At 43.1% G+C, this 22,667-nt stretch overlaps 1 long non-coding RNA gene across 4 annotated transcripts in view; it reads left to right on the top strand.

The window, feature by feature from the left end:
* LOC143815131 (uncharacterized) overlaps nt 1–22,667 on the top strand; it is a 610,659-nt gene that overhangs the window by 298,604 nt on the left and 289,388 nt on the right. For all 4 annotated transcript variants that reach the window (XR_013223685.1, XR_013223683.1, XR_013223684.1 and 1 more), the window contains one exon: nt 17,878–18,087. This is a non-coding gene — a long non-coding RNA (uncharacterized LOC143815131). The remainder of the gene's footprint in view (nt 1–17,877; nt 18,088–22,667) is intronic.

The following is a 22,667-nucleotide window of genomic DNA, read 5'->3' as shown; positions in this document are numbered from 1 at the left end:
CACGGTAACTGGATAAAGTGAGGTCCAGCGTGTTTAGAGATGGCGAACCAATGTCGTGTGCTATATGACACGGACATTGACACTGCGTACGGACACCCCCCGGGAACTAGTCAAGGAGGGCTGGCGGGTGTAGTGTCAGAACTGTGAGTTAAAGCCGTATATGAAATATGAGTCAAAGCTGCAACTTAATGTCACCGGTTGGTGCCTGTTGTGTTCTATGGAGTTTATAACGAACTGTGCATAACCCGGTTTATGATGCTATAATAAACCGCATGGACTGTATTTGTGTTAAAAAAAACGTGCCTGTGTGACTGAATCCCGTTGCTAAGTGAGTGTCCCCCAACACATGTAGCAAGCACAATCTTACACTGCGAACAGTAGAGGGGAGAGGCTCCTGCTGCAGCCAGACAAACACAGGAAAGTGAGGTGGAGGAGAAAGAGGAGGGAGCATGGTAATTTGCTGGGAGAAATTTTCGTTACATATTGCCCAGATTTAATTAAAATCTAAAATTAAATAAATCAAGAAGCGAAAATTAAGGAAAAATGTGGACCCCTATAACACATTTTAGAACGTGCTCCCACCACCGTATAAATCAGATGAGTGCTGTCTGATTTTTTTATTGGATAGCACTCGGACCAATATTATTTAATGGGGCAGTGCTGATGACCATTTTTTTTTTCACTGACTGAATCACTCCGGAATCAGATGGTTGACAAAAAATGATCGGACGCCGTACGGTGCGACAGTATAACATCCGACTTTTACTGATACATGGCAATTCTGTACCATAGGAAGTCGTAAATGGTCTTGTAAATTATTAAAAGCCGCTGAATAAAGAAATGGATTGTACACGGACAGCACACAAATCACATGTGAGGAAAAAATCGTTTAACTTTTCCGGATGAAAATCGTGACAATTTTTTTCTGCTGTTGTGAGACCCCAGCTTTAAAGACGTTCCAGCATGTCTGTAAATTCACAAACTGATATCCCGATCTGAACTGGAAACTGATGAATGGAAGCGTTCGTGCATTGATCGGGGAGTGGAAGATTTCAATAATGTTACCATACCGTGTCTCCAATAATTGGCCGCGCATTTTACAATATAATGGATGAATGAAATACATTTTTATGATGTTATTTTGTCTCGTTAAAAAACAAAATGCCTTTATTAAGGAATAATAAAATCTGGCTTGTTTTCCGTGAAATATGTGTAAGTTTTAAACTCAAGTGCGCAATATATTTCATTTTTTTTTACTGAAAAACTAATTTATGGAATGAAAAAATCAATACAGCTTTAATACAAATCCCATTATTCAGGTTTTATACGATATAAAGGTAATTGTGATATAAATTATGCTATAAGCAGCACTTTCACAGCAGCATTTGTTCCAATATTCATGGATTAGAACTCTTAGGGTATATGCCCATGATCGGGAACTGCTGCGGGTTTGACGCTGTGTATTTATGCAGCATCAAACCCCCAGTGTCCAGATGTTACAGCCTAGTGAATGGGATTTCTAGAAATCTCATGTCCACTATGCATGCACCGATGCCTGCGGGTCACCTGCGGACACTGACAGGCGGCACGTCTATCAAGACCGCAGCATGTATATTTCTCCTCTGCTGATGGAGGGAATCGCACTCCACTTGGGTGGTACCATATCTTGCACATAGGATGGGCATGTTCCCATCATTTGGTTTTCCATTTTAATTAGTTTTTCCTATTTGGAACACAACCTGGTCCTACCTATGAACACAACTGGGTGGGTTACATTTACTATCCTTGTATATCAAGATAAATGTGTTATTTTTTAGATAAAGCATGCTGTGCAAAGAAAATTGATTGACTTACGGTATACCACGCTTTGGTCCCTATTACACTGGTACATAAGATATATAGGTACTAGTGATGAGAGAGTGTTCTCGTTACTCGAGTTTTCCGAGCATGCTCGGGTGTTCTAGATTATGCTTGAGTCCCTGCGGCTGCATGATTTGCAGCTGCTAGACAGCCTGAATACATGTGGAGATTCCCTAACAAACAAGCAGTCCCTGCATGTGTTCAGGTTGTCTAACAGATGAAAATCATGCAGGTGCGGGGACACACAAACATAATCTACGAGCACGCACAAAATACTTGGAGAACACTCGAGCATGCTCAGAAATCTTGAGTACCGAGCACACTCGCTAATCACTTATAAAAAGGGATTCTTTACCAAACTGTCATGGGGTCTCTTCTTTTGGTGCAAGAGGATTATCCCCTCCTAGGTACACATCACATTCCTGTGATAGCCTTCCTGTGATTTTATATTATGATTGTTTGTTTTGTATTGCAATTGGTGTCATCAGACAGAGGAAGATATATTACAGCACGGTGGCACAGTAGATAGCACTGCAGCACTGGAGTCCTGGGTTCAAACCCCACCTTGGACACCATCTGCAAAGAGTTTGTATGTTCTCCCCGTGTTTGCGTGAGTTTCCTCCGGGTTCTCCAGTTTCCTCCCACATTCAAAAGGACATACCGATGGGGAATTTAGATTGTGAGCCCCATCGGGGACAGCGATGATAATGTGTGCAACCTGTAAAGCGCTAGCACTATATAAAAATAAAGATTATTATTATATATTAAAACTTAATTTTTAATTTATCTACACTTCTACCTTGCATTTTTCCACATTTAGGGTATGTGCACACGTCAGGATTTCTTCAGGAATTTTAGCGCTTTTCTTGTGGATTTCCCCGATAAAAACGCTATAATTCTGCACAAAAAAACGCTTACATTATGCATCCTATCATTTAGAATGCATTCTGCAATTTTTGTTGAACTTGTTCATTCTTTTTGCGGATTTTTTGCGGATTTCCCATGATTTTGGAGTGTCAGGAGAAAAACGCAAAAAATCAGCAAATTTTCCGCAAAAAAAAGCGTCAAAAACGTGCAAAAAAGGCATGCTGATTTCTGGCAGAAATTTCCGGATTTTTGTCACGAAAATTTCTGCAAGAAATCCTGACGTGTGCACATACCCTTAGCATTCACATGTTGGGCATTTCTGTAGTGATGGCAGCCCGCCTAATTTACAGGTGCATGTCTCCAGGAGCATGAACTGAACACCTGGTCACTACAATGTACTGGGCACTACAATGGCAGTTTGCAATTTACTCGGTAATATCCAATTTTGCTTTTTTTGTGGAAAACTCCCACGGAGTCAAAATTGTCACGACACATGTACATAAATTCCCAAAGGGATATAATTTCAAAAATTAGGCCACTTGAGGGAGGATTCTGCTTTTCTAGCATTTAAGGACTCCCGAGTCCCGAGTCTACAGTAGGACTAAGCAGTACTGTACAGCCACATATGGGGTATTTCTACATTGTGGGACAAATTTTGGAGCCATTTTTACCCATTTCTTCTTGTGAAAATGTAAAATCTGGGGTGAAAACTATTTTTTGTGGTAAAAATGTAATAATTTTTTTTTGCGCAGCCCAATGGTATTAAATTCTGTTAAGTGGTGTATTTTGTAAAATGGGGTCACTAATGATGAATTCTGCTGTTCTGGCACCTCATGGGCTCTCCCAGTGGGTCATGGCACCTGCAAACCATAACAGTAAAATCTGCACTTTAATATGGTGCTCCTTCCCTTCTGAGCTGTGCACAGTGCCTGAAAAGTATTACCCATTTATATGTAGGGTAATGGCACACTCAGGAGAAATTTTTACAACAAACTATGTTCCATTTTTTGTTAATAGTCCTTAGAAAACTTAGAAAAATGTAATTTATTCTTTATTCGCCACCCAATAGTATATGTATGAGGCACATGTATTGTCAATATGATATGATGAATAGATTAATTCATTGGGAGGTTTAATTTTTAAAATAAGATCACATATGGGGTTTTCTGCTGTTCTGGCACCTCAGGGTCTGCCAATGTGACATGGCACCCTCAAACCATTCCAGTAAAATCTGAACTTCAATATGGAACTTCTTTCCCTTCTGAGATTTTCCCTGTGCCTCAAAGGTAGTATTCCCCCACATATGGAGTTTCGTTGTACTCAGGAGAAATTGCAAAACTAATTTAGGGGTCAATTTTCTCTTGCTGTCCTTGTGAATTTTTTTTTTCACATATCAGCGTCGTAAAGTTATGCGAAGCACCTAGGGGGTTCAAGGTGATCACCACACATCTAGATAAGTTTCCTGAGGGGTCTAATTTCCAAAATGGTGTCACTTGTGGGCAGTTTCCACTGTTTAGGCACATCAGGGCATCTCCAAACGCAATCCGCTACTTATTCCAGCAAATTTTGCATTCAAAAAGTCAAATGGTGCTCCTTCCCTTCCAAACCTTGCTGTGCGCCCAAACAATAGTTTTCAATCACATATGGTGTATTGGCATACTGAGGAGAAAATGCACAACAAACTGTATGATGCTATTTCTCCTATTAACCTTCTGAAAATTCAAAATTTGGGGCTGAAAACATTTTTGTGGGGGAAAATGTGTGTTTTTTTAAAAATTTTCACGGCTCAACATTATAAACTTCTGTGGCGCATCTGGGGGTTCAAGGTGCTCACCACACATTTAGATAAGTTCCCTGAGGGGTCTAGTTTCCAAAATGGTGTCATTTGTGGGCAGTTTACACTGTTTAGGCACAACAGGGGCTCTGCAAATGTAACTTGGCATCCCTTAATTATTCCAGCAAATCGGTGCTAGCGCCGATCGTGGGCATTTAACCCCTCTGATGCCGCTGTCAGTAGTGACAGCGACATAGAGGGGCATCACGCAGGGACTGGGGCTCCCTGCGCTCTCCCACCGGAACAACGCAATGCGATCGCATTGTTCCGGTGTTCTGGAAGCAGTCCCCGGATCCAAGATGGGTGCGGGGCTCCTTCCGGGTCCTTCACTGAGGTGGCTTTCCGGCGCCTGCTCTGAGCAGGCGCCGGAAAGCCTCCTGCACTGCCTGTCAGATCGCTGATCTGACACAGTGCTATGCAAAGTGTCAGATCAGCGATCTGATGAAACATAGTGATGTCCCCCCAGGACAATGTTATAAAGTGTAAAAAAAAAATAAAAATCCCCAAATAAAGAAGAAAATAAATAAATAAATATTTTCCAATAAATCCATTTATTTATGTAAATAAAAAAAAAAACAATAAAATTACACATATTTGGTATCACCACACCACGTCCGTAATGACCCGCTCTATAAAACTATCCCACTAGTTAACCCTTTCAGTGAACACCGCAAGAAAATAAATAAAAAATGAGGCAAAAAACAACGCTTTATGATCATACCGCCGAACAAAATGTGCAATAAAATGTGATCAAAAAGACGGATATAAATAACCATGGTACCGCTGAAAACGTCATCTTGTCCCGCAAATAAAAAAGCTGCCATACAGCATCATCAGCAGAAAAATAAAAAAGTTATAGCTCTCAGAATAAAGCGATGCAAAAACAATTAATTTTTATTGAAAATAGTTTTTATTGTGTAAAAGCGCCAAAACATTAAAAAATGATATAAATGAGGTATCGTTGTAATCATACTAACCCGAAGAATAAAGCTGCATTATCAATTTTACCACACGTGGAACGGTATAAACGCCCCCCTAAAAGAAATTCAGGAATTGCTGGTTTTTGTTCATTCTGCCTCCCAAAAATCGGAATAAAAAGCGATCAAAAAATGTCATGTGCTCAAAAATTGTACCAATAAAAACATCAACTCGTCCCGCAAATAACAAGACCTCACATGACTCTGTGGGCCAATATATGGATAAATTATAGCTCTCAAAATGTGGTGATGCAAAAACTATTTTTTTGCAATAAAAAGCATCTTTTAGTGTGTGACGGCTGCCAATCATAAAAATCCACCAAAAAAGCACTATAAAAGTAAATCAAACCCCCCTTCATCACCTCCTTAGTAAGGGAAAATAATAAAATTTAAAAAAAGTATTTATTTCCATTTTCCCATTAGGGTTAGGGTTAAAGTTAGGGTTAGGGTTGGGGCTAAAGTTAGGGTTAGGGTTGGGGCTAAAGCTAGGGTTAGGGTTGGGGCTAAAGTTAGGGTTGGGGCTAAAGTTAGGGTTAGGGTTGGAGCTAAAGTTAGGGTTAGGGTTGAGGCTAAAGTTAGGGTTAGGGTTGGGGCTAAAGTTAGGGTTTGGATTACATTTACAGTTGGGATTAGGGTTGGGGTGTGGTTAGGGTTATGGTTGGGATTAGGGTTAGGGGTGTGTTTGGGTTAGGATTTCAGTTAGAATTGGGGGGGTTTCCACTGTTTAGGCACATCAGGGGCTCTCCAAACGCGACATGGCGTCCGATCTCAATTCCAGCCAATTCTGCGTTAAAAAAGTAAAATAGTGCTCCATCCCTTCCGAGCTCTCCTGTGCGCCCAAACAGGGGTTTACCCCAAAGTATGGGGTATCAGCATACTCAGGACAAATTGGACAACTTTTGGGGTCCAATTTCTCCTGTTACCTGTCATGATCTCAATGGCAAGAGATCATAGCATCAGCATATATAGGAACTAGCTCTTGGAAGATGGAAACTGAGCTGACCATGAACTAAACCTAACGCACAACTAGCAGTGGCCGGGTAGCATGCCTACGTTGATTCTAGATGCCCAGCACCAGCCGGAGGACTAAATAAAACTAGCAGAGGAAAATATTAGTCCTAGCTCACCTCTAGAGAAATACCCCGAAAGGAGACAGAGGCCCCCCACATGTATTGGCGGTGAATCAAGATGAAATAACAAACGTAGTATGAAAATAGGTTTAGCAAATTTGAGGTCCACTTACTACATAGCAGAAGACAGAAAGGACACTTTCATGGTCAGCTAAAAACCCTATCAAAACACCATCCAGAAATTACTTTAAAACTCTGGCATTAACTCATAACACCAGAGTGGCAATTCCTGTTCACAAGAGCTTTCCAGACACAGTAACGAAACTACAGCTGTGAACTGGAACAAAAATGCAAAAACAAACATGGACAAGAGTCCAACTTATCTAGTAGTTGTCTAGGAGCAGGAACAAGCACAGAGAGGCTTCTGATAACATTGTTGACCGGCAAGCAACTAACAGAGCAGCAAGGTTATATAGCGACTCCCACATCTTGATGGGAACAGGTGAACAGAGAAGATGAAGACACCAGTTCAATTCCACCAGTAGCCACCGGGGGAGCCCAGAATCCAAATTCACAACAGTACCCCCCCCTCAAGGAGGGGGCACCGAACCCTCACCAGAACCACCAGGGCGATCAGGATGGGCCCTATGAAAGGCACGAACCAGATCAGAGGCATGAACATCAGATGCATTCACCCAAGAATTATCCTCCTGGCCGTATCCCTTCCACTTGACCAGATACTGGAGTCTCCGTCTGGAAACACGAGAGTCTAAGATTTTCTCCACAACGTACTCCAACTCACCCTCAACCAACACCGGAGCAGGAGGCTCAACGGAGGCACAACCGGTACCTCATACCTGCGCAATAATGACCGATGAAAAACGTTATGAATAGAAAAGGATGCAGGGAGGTCCAAACGGAAGGACACAGGGTTAAGAATCTCCAATATCTTATACGGGCCGATGAACCGAGGCTTAAACTTAGGAGAAGAGACCCTCATAGGGACAAAACGAGAAGACAACCACACCAAGTCCCCAACACGAAGACGAGGACCAACACGACGACGGCGGTTAGCAAAAAGCTGAGTCTTCTCCTGGGACAACCTCAAATTGTCCACCACCTGCCCCCAGATCTGATGCAATCTCTCCACCACAGCATCCACTCCAGGACAATCCGAAGATTCCACCTGACCAGAGGAAAATCGAGGATGAAACCCCGAATTACAGAAAAACGGGGACACCAAAGTGGCAGAGCTGGCCCGATTATTGAGAGCGAACTCCGCCAATGGCAAAAAAGCAACCCAATCATCCTGGTCAGCAGACACAAAACACCTCAGATATGTCTCCAGGGTCTGATTAATCCGCTCAGTCTGGCCATTCGTCTGAGGATGGAAAGCGGACGAAAAAGATAAATCTATGCCCATCCTAGCACAGAATGCCCGCCAAAATCTAGACACGAATTGGGTCCCTCTGTCAGAAACGATATTCTCAGGAATACCATGCAAACGAACAACATTTTGAAAAAACAGAGGAACCAACTCGGAAGAAGAAGGCAACTTGGGCAGAGGAACCAAATGGACCATCTTAGAGAAACGGTCACACACCACCCAGATGACAGACATCTTCTGAGAAACAGGCAGATCCGAAATAAAATCCATCGAGATGTGCGTCCAAGGCCTCTTAGGAATAGGCAAGGGCAACAACAATCCACTAGCCCGAGAACAACAAGGCTTGGCCCGAGCACAAACGTCACAAGACTGCACAAAGCCTCGCACATCTCGTGACAGGGAAGGCCACCAGAAGGACCTTGCCACCAAATCCCTGGTACCAAAAATGCCAGGATGACCTGCCAATGCAGAAGAATGAACCTCAGAGATGACTCTACTGGTCCAATCATCAGGAACAAACAGTTTATCAGGTGGGCAACGATCAGGTCTATCCGCCTGAAACTCCTGCAAGGCCCGCCGCAGGTCTGGAGAAACGGCTGACAATACCACTCCATCCTTAAGGATACCTGTGGGCTCAGAGTTACCAGGCGAGTCAGGCTCAAAACTCCTAGAAAGGGCATCCGCCTTAACATTCTTAGAACCCGGTAGGTATGACACCACAAAATTAAACCGAGAGAAAAATAATGACCAGCGCGCCTGTCTAGGATTCAGGCGCCTGGCGGTCTCAAGATAAACCAAATTTTTGTGGTCAGTCAATACCACCACCTGATGTCTGGCCCCCTCAAGCCAATGGCGCCACTCCTCAAAAGCCCACTTCATGGCCAAAAGCTCCCGATTCCCAACATCATAATTCCGCTCAGCGGGCGAAAATTTACGGGAAAAGAAGGCACAAGGCCTCATCACGGAGCAGTCAGAACTTCTCTGCGACAACACTGCCCCAGCTCCGATCTCAGAAGCGTCGACCTCAACCTGAAAAGGTAGAGCAACATCAGGCTGACGCAACACAGGGGCAGAGGAAAAACGGCGCTTAAGCTCCCGAAAGGCCTCCACAGCATCAGGGGACCAATCAGCAACATCAGCACCCTTCTTAGTCAAATCGGTCAAAGGCTTAGCAATATCCGAAAAACCAGCAATAAATCGACGATAAAAATTAGCAAAGCCCAAAAATTTCTGAAGACTCTTAAGAGAAGAGGGCTGCGTCCAATCACAAATAGCTTGAACCTTGACAGGATCCATTTCAATGGAAGAGGGGGAAAAAATATATCCCAAAAAGGAAATCCTCTGTACCCCAAAAACACACTTAGAACCCTTCACACACAAAGAATTAGACCGCAAAACCTGAAAAACCCTCCTGACTTGCTGGACATGAGAGTCCCAGTCATCCGAAAAAATCAGAATATCATCCAGATACACAATCATAAATTTATCCAAATAATCGCGAAAAATATCATGCATAAAGGACTGGAAAACTGACGGAGCATTAGAAAGACCAAAAGGCATCACTAAATACTCAAAGTGGCCCTCGGGCGTATTAAATGCGGTTTTCCACTCATCCCCCTGCCTGATTCGCACCAAATTATACGCCCCACGAAGGTCAATCTTAGAGAACCACTTGGCCCCCTTTATGCGAGCAAACAAATCAGTCAGCAACGGCAATGGGTATTGATATTTAACAGTGATTTTATTCAAAAGCCGATAATCAATACATGGTCTCAAAGAGCCGTCTTTTTTTGACACAAAGAAAAAACCGGCTCCTAAGGGAGATGACGATGGACGAATATGTCCCTTTTCCAAGGACTCCTTTATATATTCACGCATAGCAGCATGTTTAGGCACAGACAGATTAAATAAACGACCCTTTGGGTATTTACTACCCGGGATTAAATCTATGGCACAATCGCACTCTCGGTGCGGAGGTAACGAACCAAGCTTGGATTCTTCAAAGACGTCACGATAGTCAGACAGGAACTCAGGAATTTCAGAGGGAATAGATGATGAAATGGAAACCACAGGTACATCCCCATGAGCCCCCTTACATCCCCAGCTCAACACAGACATAGCTTTCCAGTCGAGGACTGGGTTGTGAGATTGCAGCCAAGGCAATCCTAGCACCAAATCATCATGTAGGTTATACAGCACCAGAAAGCGAATAATCTCCTGGTGATCCGGATTAATACGCATAGTTACTTGTGTCCAGTATTGTGGTTTATTATTAGCCAATGGGGTGGAGTCAATCCCCTTCAGAGGAATAGGAGTCTCCAAAGGCTCTAAATCATACCCACAGCGTTTGGCAAAGGACCAATCCATAAGACTCAAAGCGGCGCCAGAGTCGACATAGGCGTCCGTGGTAATAGATGACAAAGAGCAAATCAGGGTCACAGATAGAATAAACTTAGACGGTAAGGTGCAAATGGAAACAGATTTACCAAGCTTTTTAGTGCGCTTAGAGCATGCTGATATAACATGAGTAGAATCACCACAATAGAAACACAACCCATTTTTCCGTCTAAAATTCTGCCGCTCGCTTCGGGACAGAATTCTATCACACTGCATACTCTCTGGCGATTTCTCAGTGGACACCGCCAGATGGTGCACTGGTTTGCGCTCCCGCAAACGCCTATCGATCTGAATAGCCATTGTCATGGACTCATTCAGACCCGCAGGCACAGGGAACCCCACCATAACATCCTTAATGGCATCAGAGAGACCCTCTCTGAAAGTCGCCGCCAGGGCGCACTCATTCCACTGAGTAAGCACAGACCATTTACGGAATCTTTGGCAGTAAATTTCCGCTTCATCTTGCCCCTGAGATAGGGACATCAAAGTTTTTTCTGCCTGAAGCTCCAAATGAGGTTCGTCATAAAGCAACCCCAAGGCCAGAAAAAACGCATCCACATTGAGCAACGCAGGATCCCCTGGTGTCAGTGAAAAAGCCCAGTCTTGAGGGTCGCCCCGGAGCAAGGAAATCACAATCCTGACCTGCTGTGCAGGATCTCCGGCAGAGCGAGATTTCAGGGACAAAAATAATTTGCAATTATTTCGAAAATTCTGAAACCCAGATCTATTCCCCGAGAAAAATTCCGGCAAAGGAATTCTCGGCTCAGATACAGGTGCATGACAAACAAAATCTTGCAAATTTTGTACCTTCGTGGCGAGATTATTCAAACCTGCAGTTACACTCTGAAGATCCATTGCAAACAGGTGAACACAGAGCCATTCAAAGGAGAGAAAAAAAAAAAAAAAAAAATTTCAGCAGACTACTTATTTCTCTCCTTTCTCAGCCAAGGATTTTAACCCTTTAGTGGGCCGGTCAAACTGTCATGATCTCAATGGCAAGAGATCATAGCATCAGCATATATAGGAACTAGCTCTTGGAAGATGGAAACTGAGCTGACCATGAACTAAACCTAACGCACAACTAGCAGTGGCCGGGTAGCATGCCTACGTTGATTCTAGATGCCCAGCACCAGCCGGAGGACTAAATAAAACTAGCAGAGGAAAATATTAGTCCTAGCTCACCTCTAGAGAAATACCCCGAAAGGAGACAGAGGCCCCCCACATGTATTGGCGGTGAATCAAGATGAAATAACAAACGTAGTATGAAAATAGGTTTAGCAAATTTGAGGTCCACTTACTACATAGCAGAAGACAGAAAGGACACTTTCATGGTCAGCTAAAAACCCTAATCAAAACACCATCCAGAAATTACTTTAAACTCTGGCATTAACTCATAACACCAGAGTGGCAATTCCTGTTCACAAGAGCTTTCCAGACACAGTAACGAAACTACAGCTGTGAACTGGAACAAAAATGCAAAAACAAACATGGACAAGAGTCCAACTTATCTAGTAGTTGTCTAGGAGCAGGAACAAGCACAGAGAGGCTTCTGATAACATTGTTGACCGGCAAGCAACTAACAGAGCAGCAAGGTTATATAGCGACTCCCACATCTTGATGGGAACAGGTGAACAGAGAAGATGAAGACACCAGTTCAATTCCACCAGTAGCCACCGGGGGAGCCCAGAATCCAAATTCACAACAGTTACCATTGGGAAAATACAAAACTGGGAGCTAAAAAATAATTTTTATGGAAAAAAAATATTTTTTATTTTCACGGCTCTGTGTTAGAAACTGTAGTGAAACACTTGGGGGTTCAAAGTTCTCAAAACACATCTAGTTAAGTTCCTTGAGGGGGTCTAGTTTCCAATATGGGGTCACTTGTGAGTGGTTTCTACTGTTTAGGTACATCAGGGGCTCTGCATATGCAACGTGACGCCTGCAGACCAATCCATCTAAGTCTGCATTCAAAACGGTGCTCCTTCCCTTCTGAGCTCTGCCGTGTGCCCAAACAGTGGTTCTCCCCCACATGTGGGGGAGAAGTGTACTCAAGACAAATGGACAACAACTTTTGGAGTCCAATTTGACCTGTTACCCTTGGGAAAATTAACATTTGGGGGCTAAAATATCCTTTTTGTGGAAGAAAATATATTTTTTATTTTCACGGCTCTGCGTTATAAACTTTAGCGAAACACTTGGGGTATCAAAGTTCTCACAACACATCTAGACAAGTTCCTTGGGGGGTCTAGTTTCCAATATGGGGTCACTTGTGGGAGTTTCCACTGTTTAGGTATATCAGGGGCTCTGCAAACGCAACTTGATGCCCGCAGACAATTCCATCAAAGTCTGCATTCCAAAACAGCGCTCCTTCCCTTCCGAGCTCTGCCATGCGCCCAAACAGTGGTTTACCCCCACACACGGGGTATCAGCGTACTCAGGACAAATTGCACAACAACTTTTCGGGTCCAATTTGTCCTGTTACCCTTGGGAAAATAAAAAATTTGGGGCGAAAAGATCATTTTTTTGCGAAAAAAATATGATTTTTTTATGGCTCTACATTATAAACTTCTGTGAAGCAGTTGGGGGTTCAAAGTGCTCACCACACATCTAGATTAGTTCCTTAGGGGGTCTACTATCCAAATTGGTATCACTTGTGGGGGGCTTCCACTGTTTAGGCACATCAGGGGCTCTCCAAATGCGACATGTTGTCGGATCTCAATTCCAGCAAATTTTGCATTAAAAAGTCAAATGGCGCTCCTTCCCTTGCGAACTCTGCCATGTGCCCAAACAGTGGTTTACCCCCACATATGGGTATCGGCGTACTCAGGACAAATTGTACAACAACTTTTTTGGTCCAATTTCTCCTGTTACCCTTGGAAAAACAAAACAAATTGGATCTGAAGTAAAAATTTTGTGAAACAAAGTTAAATGTTCAATTTTTTTTTAAACATTCCAAAAATTAATGTGAAGCACCTGAAGGGTTAATAAACGTTTTGAATGTGGTTTTGAGTACCTTGAGGGGTGCAGTTTTTAGAATGTTGTCACTTTTGGGCATTTTCTGTCATATAGACCCTTCAAAGTAACTTCAAGTGTGAGATAATCCCTAAAAAAATGATTTTGCAAATTTTGTTGCAAAAATGAGAAATCGCTGGTTAACTTTTAACCCTTATAACTTCCTAACAAAAAAAATTGTTTCCAAAATTGTGCTAATGTAAAGCAGACATGTGGGTAATGTTATTTATTAACTGTTTTGTATAATATGACTCTCTAATTTAAGGGCATAAAAACTAAAAGTTTAAAAATGGCAAAATTTTCAAAATTTTTGCCAAATTTCTGTTTTTTTCCCACTAAACACAACTCAAATCGACGAAATTTTATGACTATCATAAAGTACAATATGTCACGAGAAAACTCTCAGAATCACCAGGATCCGTTGAAGTGTTTCATAAAGTGACAGTGGTCAGAATTGAAAAAAATGGCCTGGTCAGGAAATTGAAAACAGGCTTCGGGGAGAAGGGGTTAAAGCCAGAAAGTTGCCATTTGAAATGACTTTAGTTTTGTGCCATGTCTGTGATCTGCTTTTTTCAACAAAATTAAACAACTGAATTAACATCCTCCCAGGCCAGTGATTACATAATTTTTGCCAGGGGTTCAATAGCACCATTAATTCCATGGTGCAGTACATGAGAAAGGGGTTATGTACAGAGTTATAGATATAGTTTACAGTAAACAAATTTACAATGACAGACTGGTACAGAGGGGAGAGGACCCTGTCCTTGCGGACTTACATTCTATGGGATAATGGGGAAGAGACAGAAGGTTGGGGGTGCAGCAGCACTGGTGGTGGTGAGGCTGCAGCTCTGGCGGTTGGTGAGGCAGCAGCTCTGGTGGTGGTGAGGCGGCAGCTCTCTTGGTGGTGAGGTGGCAGCTCTGGTGGTGAGGTGGCAGCTCGGATGATGAGGTGGCAGCTCTGGTGATGAGGCGGTAGCTCGGGTGGTGGTGAGGTGGCAGCTTGGGTAGTGGTGAGATGGCAGCTCTGGTGATGAGGCGGTAGCACTGGTGTTGGTGAGGCGGCAGCTCGGGTAGTGGTGAGGCGGCAGCTCGGGTGGTGGTGAGGCGGCAGCTCGGGTGGTGGTGAGGCGGCAGCTCGGGTGGTGGTGAGGTGGAAGAATGGTTATTGCAGGTTGTAGGATTTCCAGTTGAAACAGAGGAAGAGGAGTACATGCGGTTCTGGGCTGCAGTGGGTATTCCAGATTAGGAGATAGTTCAGACGTACCTGTGGATGAAAGCAGATAGATCAGGGCATAACAGCATGAAGGAGAATATACCATGGGTTACCATTCTGGTATATTTCTGATGTTACAATTAAAAGATGTCACACTTCAAATGATGTCACATCTGACTAAGGTCATATCAGACCAGCTCCATTCAACTTATACCTAGTGTTGAGCGATACCGTCCGATACTTGAAAGTATCGGTATCGGAAAGTATCGGCCGATACCGGCAAAGTATCGGATCTAATCCGATACCGATACCCGATACCAATACAAGTCAATGGGACTCAAGTATCGGACGGTATCCTGATGGTTCCCAGGGTCTGAAGGAGAGGAAACTCTCCTTCAGGCCCTGGGATCCATATTAATGTGTAAAATAAAGAATTAAAATAAAAAATATTGCTATACTCACCTCTCCGACGCAGCCTGGACCTCACCGAGGGAACCGGCAGCGTTGTTTGCTTAAAATGCGCGCTTTTACTGCCTTCCGTGACGTCACGGCTTGTGATTGGTCGCGTGCCGCCCATGTGACCGCGACGCGACCAATCACAGCAAGCCGTGACGTAATTTCAGGTCCTGAATGCAGAAATAGGCATCAGGACCTGAAATTACGTCACGGCTTGCTGTGATTGGTCGCGTCGCGGTCACATGGGCGGCACGCAACCAATCACAAGCCGTGACGTAATTTTAAAAATGCGCGCGTCTCCTGCCTCCCGTGACGTCACAGCTTGTGGTTGGTCGCGTCGCCCATGTGACCGCGACGCGACCAATCACAAGCCGGAACGTAATTTTAAAATCATGAATGCCTAGAATTAGGCATTGAGGACCTGAAAATTACGTCACGGCTTGCTGTGATTGGTCGCGTCGCGGCCACATGGGCGGCACGCGACCAATCACAAGCCGTGACGTCACGGAAGGAAGTAAAAGCGCGCATTTTAAGCAAACAACGCTGCCGGTTCCCTCGGTGAGGTCCAGGCTGCGTCGGAGAGGTGAGTATAGCAATATTTTTTATTTTAATTCTTTATTTTACACATTAATGTTGTTTCGATACCGATACCCGATACCACAAAAGTATCGGATCTCGGTATCGGAATTCCGATACCCGCAAGTATCGGCCGATACCCGATACTTGCGGTATCGGAATGCTCAACACTACTTATACCATAAGTTGTAAAGACTCCATATTTCACTGCTCGCAGAACAAAGCATCCGTAATGTTACTACTCGTACAGTAAAGAATCTATTTTCTCATTGCTCACATAGTAAAGAATCTATGGTCTCACTTCTCATACAATTAAGAATCTCTAGTTTCCATGCTCACACAGTAAAGAATCCATAATCTCATGGCTCACACAGCAAAGAATCCAGTGAAAACTGCTTGTACAGTAAAGAATCTATAGTCACTGCTCACATAGTAAAGAATCTATAGTGTCACCGTTCCCACAGTAAAAAATCCATAGTTTCACAACTCACACAGTATAGAATCCATAGTGTCACTGCTCACACAGTAAGAAATCCATAATCTCATGGCTCACCCAGTAAATCATCCATATTTTCATTGCTTATACAGTAAAGAATCCAGTGTAAATGCTCATAAGTAAATAATCCATAGCGTCAGTGTTTGCACAGTAAAGAATCCATAGTCCCACTGCCCAACAGTTAAGAATCCATAATGTCACTACTCGTACAGTACAGAATCCATAGTCTCACTGCTCACACAGTAAAGAATCCATAGTGTAACTGCTCGTACAGTAAAGAATCCATAGTCTCATTTTTCATACAGTACAGAATCCATAGTCTTACTGCTCACAGGTAATCCTGAAACCATGATGTGTTGAGGCTGTGCGGACTGGAGTTTCGTAAACACTGGTTTAGAGGGAAGAAGTTAACAATCATCATCATCACAAACCATGATTCTTTACTCAACATTAAAGAAGCACAAAAAGAAAATTAGGTAAGACCCTCACCGTGTGGAAAATGTAGCGTTGTTTCTTGTTATGCAGCATGGATCCAATACCGTTGACCATAGGAGAAAATTGACAAAGAAAAAAAATGTAACAATATTTCACATGGTTAAAAAAAAAAGTTGTCCATACAATTAAGAAACATTGCTCATTCTGACGTACGTTTCTGGACGAAGCGTACCTTAGAAAGGGCAATGAATGATTCTTTACTGTACGAGCAGAGAGTCTAGGCATTCCTTACTGTGTGCGCAGTGATACTTCGCATTGTCCTACAACATCTTGTTTGTCAGGAAAGATTTGGCTCCATATTGGAATTGTTTTTAATACACTTGGATAAGCAAAGTCTGAGCCGATAGGACAAGGATCATTCTCAACAAGATTATTGGGAAATGCTTAGGACGTTCAATGCGGCACCTCCTAGTCTCTAACACCTCCTGAAGAAGCCTATCCTTTCCTGTGCACCCGCTGAACGTACCCAGGAATTATTTGTGCCTTAGTTCAGTGCTGTCGCTTCAAACTCCTGCGTCCAACCCAAGATCCACACAGGGGCGCTCTCCCTCCCTTTACTATTTATAATTGCTGGCTTTTGGCGGACCCTCGGGCTTTCTCCGGCATCCAGACCCAGGTGCGCACCCCCTGCAGCCACGCCACTGGGCATATTACATATTTTATGCAGACAAACCGCCACATTTATCTTTAAGATGCCCTAAGTGTCCATGTTTTTGCACATTTATACGTGACCTAAGGATCCGAGCTGTCACATAAACCATGAATCATATTGGAACATATTCTGGAACTTAATAAAATGCAATAAATAAAAAAAACAAATAACATAATAAAATAATACCGCTATCCCTCCTCACTTGGAATTCTGTAATTTATCAGATCCATTTTTCTCTTGAATCTGCGATGGCGGAGATTATTAGGGAGAAGAACAACATCTGGGTATCTGCAAAAGGATCTGGAATGTAGAAAGCATGTCTAATTAGGGGTTCTGAGAAGTCTCTCTGGGGACAGGTACTCAGAAGTCAAACATGACTAATGTATACTTGTCAAAATACACAATCCCTGCCCTTCTATCAGGGCGCTGTTCATTATCGCTGCCTATAAATAACCCCACAGGTATAACTGGTCATTATCGTTGGACTGCAGGCTTTTATTAAAAAACAGCAACCTTGAAAGAGTTAATATGTGCCTTGTACATCTGCTCCACTGTGAAAAACTGGCCATTTTCTTAACTTTGCAGAATAAAGGACTCCATTGTTCTTCTGAGTTCCTGAACTTGAAAGATGCAGCTACTGCCATCTAGTGGAGGAATCAATAAGTCATCTTTGAAGAAGGAATGTGCTGAGAAGGGGATATTTCTGCAGAGCATCTGGAAGCCCGACTGCGAACATTCATGTGTTCACTATCATGTTTTCATAACTCACCGAGGACACGGTCGGCTGCCGTAAACGTAAGTGTTTCGCTCTTTACTTACGTCCCCTATTTAAGATCCTTATTGATATCAAATATTGATTATTATTGACCTACGCGATCCATGTGTCAGAACCTACAAGCCACCTTTTATCATCTCATAATGTACGCGTATATTTTTCGTCATTGGCGAAGGGTTGCAATATAACACGACGGTGCACCACGTGACGTAACCACGCCGCAGGAGAAGCATTCCGAAAAAGATTTAACAAATATGTGCAATATCAAAAGACGACACCAGGCGGCGTTATTGAGACCAATTTTTATGATAAAAAGCTGCCTGTTACTGATTATACAGGAAGGAAAAATGGCCATAACCGCAGTTCGTACTTTCGGTAGTAGTAGTAAAAGCGATAACAGTGTTATTTTTGTGGATTTTCATACAGATCAAAGCTTGAAAAGTTTTTCTTTATTCAAAACTTTATCACCGTATTTTGAATTTTTGCTTTGTAAGAAGGGTTTTGTGTTCCTATTGTTTCTATCCTGCTTACTCTATATGGGTATTGTTGTTTGCTTGTTTGGATTTATCTAATAAAATCTTAATAAATATTGATTTAAAATCAAAATATAAATTAGCACAAATATTATCCAAATGGTCTGACAAATAATGCAACAATATAGAAGTTTCACACATTTCCTTTTTTTTTTTTTTTGCTGCACATCAATTTTCCAGGTGAAAAAGAGGAACTTATAGGAAATCAAAAAAGCCATCAGGACTCTGGTCCATGGGATGGAGAAAAGCAGGCTAGCAGAAAAAAGGGAGGTTCCTCTTTAAGAACTGGCAAGTCTGGGTGCCGTAGAAGCCTAGGGCCCTCCTAGTGAGCATCAATCAGGGACTGAGCCCGGGGGTCCACACCCACATTCAAGGGGTGGGAAACAGTGGGAAAAATGTAAGGTACATGGTTGTGAAAAAAAAAAAAAGTAAAAAAGACTTGTCGGTTGCCGCTTTTATGTAGCGGTTTTATCTGGTGTATATGTAGTGCGGCACAGGGCGGTAGCCACGAGCTACATGGAAGAGTGGGTCCTGGCTGGGTGTGGGTGTTTGTGTCCTCTGGGCCTTATGCCCGTGTAGGTCGCCTTTTGCCGATGGCGTTGGTCAACAAGGACCAGTAATTCCACAAATTAGTAAAGGAGACTTTTGTTCAGACATGGGAACTTTACTGAGCTTGATAAGGGAGATATACAAGGCACAGCGGGTACACAGTCTGAGCACGTATCACTCACAGCAAGAAGCCTTTTTATGCCAACTGTATCCTTCCCCTGCAGGCTACACCTACAGCCTCGGCACCTTATATGTTTCATTGCTACGTCTCCACAAGCCAGCTTCTAGGCCAGAGTCCTGATCAGCGAGTTTCTCTCTACTCGTTCATCAGTTCCATGTCCTATCACTATCATGGATTGTTTATGGAGGAACATGAATAATTGTTCTCAGCAGCACATCAGCCGGTGTAAATTTCAGATGTGCTGCTGATGACATGATAATGTATATGGATCTCTCTCTGTCTTGCGTACATGTGGTCACATGCTGACTAGACGTGTGCGACCTCGCTCTATGCAAGTGAATTGAGTGAACGTTTAGTTGGAGTGTGGCATAAAGTATGCAAATCACACACTTCCAGTCATGAGCCTCCTCCCAGAGCGGTCACTGTGCCCACTGTGAGGATTCACAAGCCTGCAGTCACATAGAGTATCTGCCGATTTGTTTAGCAAGGCCGGACAACTCCTATAAAGAAGCACTCCTCCTCCTCCCACCAAAGCTTTTATCCTCTTAACATGTTGCAGTCATCATATTATATAGCACTGTATATTTACAATTGCTCATTTTGCCTTTCGACCCAACTAATTCTTTTCTTTTCTCTGCTCTATGTAGAAACAGGAAGTCTCTTTTCCCTGCATCAGTCATCCCCATCTTCAACTCCTGACCCAGCTGCTCCTCACCCCTGCCAGGGATTTTGCAGTGATGTAGTATTGTAGTTCTAACTATGACTCATGCAGGGAAAATTGACCTCCTGTTTCTACACAGAGTTTAGAAGGATTCAGCTAGTCCGTTTTTAATCACGCGATGTCATAGACCTAATGGAAAAGAGAAGAATTATCCGGGTAGAAAGGCAAAATGAGCAATTGTAAGTAGTGCTATATAATATGATGACTACAATCTATTAAGAGGATAAATATTTTGATGGGAGCGCTTCTTTAAATGAGAAAACAAAATGTCCCCGAAGGTGGAAAACCTCATGCATTGTTCTCTGAAATTTCCTGCAAAAGTTTTGTTAAAAATGTGGGCGATACGCTGTAATTATATGGGGTGTAATATATAGTGGGTTCGGGGCCTCGTGCGCACTAACTACCCTGCGAGAGCGAAGGGCAAGCTCTTATATATACAGGGTCTATCATAATAGCCAAACAATGGCAAAAGATTGTATTTTCCCCTGGCTTATAACGGGAGCGATTCAGTTACTAGCATGCATTACAGAAGCGCTGTTCATACATATGGTCTCCCACAGCCGCCACCTGCCAGAAAGCCTCCGGTTAATGCAGCCGCCCATACACATAATACTGTTGATGCGGAGGCTTCACCTATGAAAAGCGTATTGTTTATTGTCCTTCCAGCTCATTTCCTGCATCAGGCTCCAGAATGATAAGCTGTCCTCATTTCACCAGCGTTGCATTTTTCCTGATTGGTGGGAAGTATAGGACATTGAAATGTAAAACCTGCTGCCACAAAGGCTGCGATGACCCCTGATCTCAGCTTTTTATGGCTGTCTTGATGCTTGTACAGTGTTGAAGAACAAGAGGCGCTGTGGATGCTGCAGCCGCCCCGCTGGCTTGTACCATGGTGGCTGAAGCCGGGGTTCTCTATATGTCTTCACCAGCGCTGGGAAACGTGGGTGTACATCTGGCACGACTTGTCCCAGACCTCCATTATTCCGCTGTCTAGGCGCACGTACAGCATGTCATTTCGTAGATGCCCGGCTTTGACACCATCTACGGCTTATCAACATATTCTGTGTGATACTTGCAAATCAGTCACAGCAACATCACCGGGTCTGATATTGCTTCATTCTAAGCCGTATAGGAGGGTAAGGAGTCTAACTGTAGTACCGGACACGGTCCATAAACCAGAGTGGCGCTGTTGTTTTTAGAAAACTAGGTGTGTGTATATATATATATGTAGATTGTAAGCTCTCACGAGCAGGGTCGTCTTATTTTGCTTTATTGCTGTATTGTTAACATTGTTACCTATGACTGTTGTGTTTGAAACTGTTAAACTGTAAAGCGCTGCGGAATATGTTGGCGCTATATAAATAAAGATTATTATTATTATATATATATATATATATATATATATATATATATATATATATATATATAAATCTCTGCAAAAATAAGAATGTTGGAAAATCTGAAGTCTTTTCAGAAAACAAGTATGAAAGTATCTTTTAAGATTAACTCATTAAAGGGGTTTACCAGTTTCATAAAAAAACAAACTGTGCTTTATTTACTCTCCCTGGGTCCAAAGTTAAACCTCCTCCGCTGCTCCCAGTGTCTGTTATTGCTTGCAGCTCTGATGTCATGTCGACAGCGCTGTAGTCAACTAGTGAGCGACTTGTGCCGTCTACACGGGCAGAGCTATTGATTACAGTGATTGGCTACAGCAATGTCAATGTGACGTCAGCATTACAGACCTTAGAAGATGCCAGGAACAGCAGCAAAGACTCAGCGCCGGGTAAAGCATTGCTTCTGGGGACAGGACTTTTCTGAAAATGGAAAACCCCTTTAAACCTCCTTATACGTGGCCTTCAAAATTCGCCTCCACCCAATATTTTCTGATACAAACTTTTAAAGGGATCATTAAGAGGCCTTTAATGTACACTGCTACCTTTCTACAGCGCTGTACAATAAGCCCTGTAATAATGTTTTGTGCAACCTTCAAGCGGACACAGGTCTGTCTAATGGCAGCTTAGCTCCACTGCAGCAGTCAGGCTTACAGGAGCCTCTAATATCAGACATTTCATCCACTGATCACAGCGGTCATACAGTAAATAGTTCTGAATTCTGAAACGCAGAGGCAAAAATGAAAAAATAGGTTTTCTCTTTAAAGTGGTTGTTCAGGCGTCGGGATCGGGATGGCGCGAGACCCCAAGTATGTGATTTATATACATGCAGTCACATGTCAACTAGAGGTGCACGGCCTCACTCAATGAAACTGAATTGAGCGAGGCCGGACACGTCAAGTAGGAATGTGGCCGGAAATAGACTTATTCACATTTTACTCCTTACAGTCTCTGTCACCGGCCGTACATTTTGCATGATGCCTGAATGAAGAATGAACAATCTTTCTGGGAATATTCCTTAAAAAAAAGATTGTTTATGGCAGAGCGCTCTTGCTTTAAATTTAAGTATCTTTTATTCGGCTTTCAGTCAAAAGAAGAAAACCTCCTTCTTTCCCCTCCTTCCTTCCCCTCCTCCCCTTCGTTACTTCATTTTCCTCCTTCCTTCCTTGTCCTCCTTCCATTCCTTGCCCTCCTTCCCTTCCTCCCCTTCCTTGCCTTCCTTCCC

This window comes from Ranitomeya variabilis, chromosome 3 (genome assembly GCF_051348905.1).
Source record: "Ranitomeya variabilis isolate aRanVar5 chromosome 3, aRanVar5.hap1, whole genome shotgun sequence".
NCBI classification, from domain to species: Eukaryota; Metazoa; Chordata; class Amphibia; order Anura; family Dendrobatidae; genus Ranitomeya; species Ranitomeya variabilis.
The sequence above is the reverse complement of the archived record's forward strand: the minus strand, read 5'-3'. Positions and strand labels throughout refer to the sequence as shown.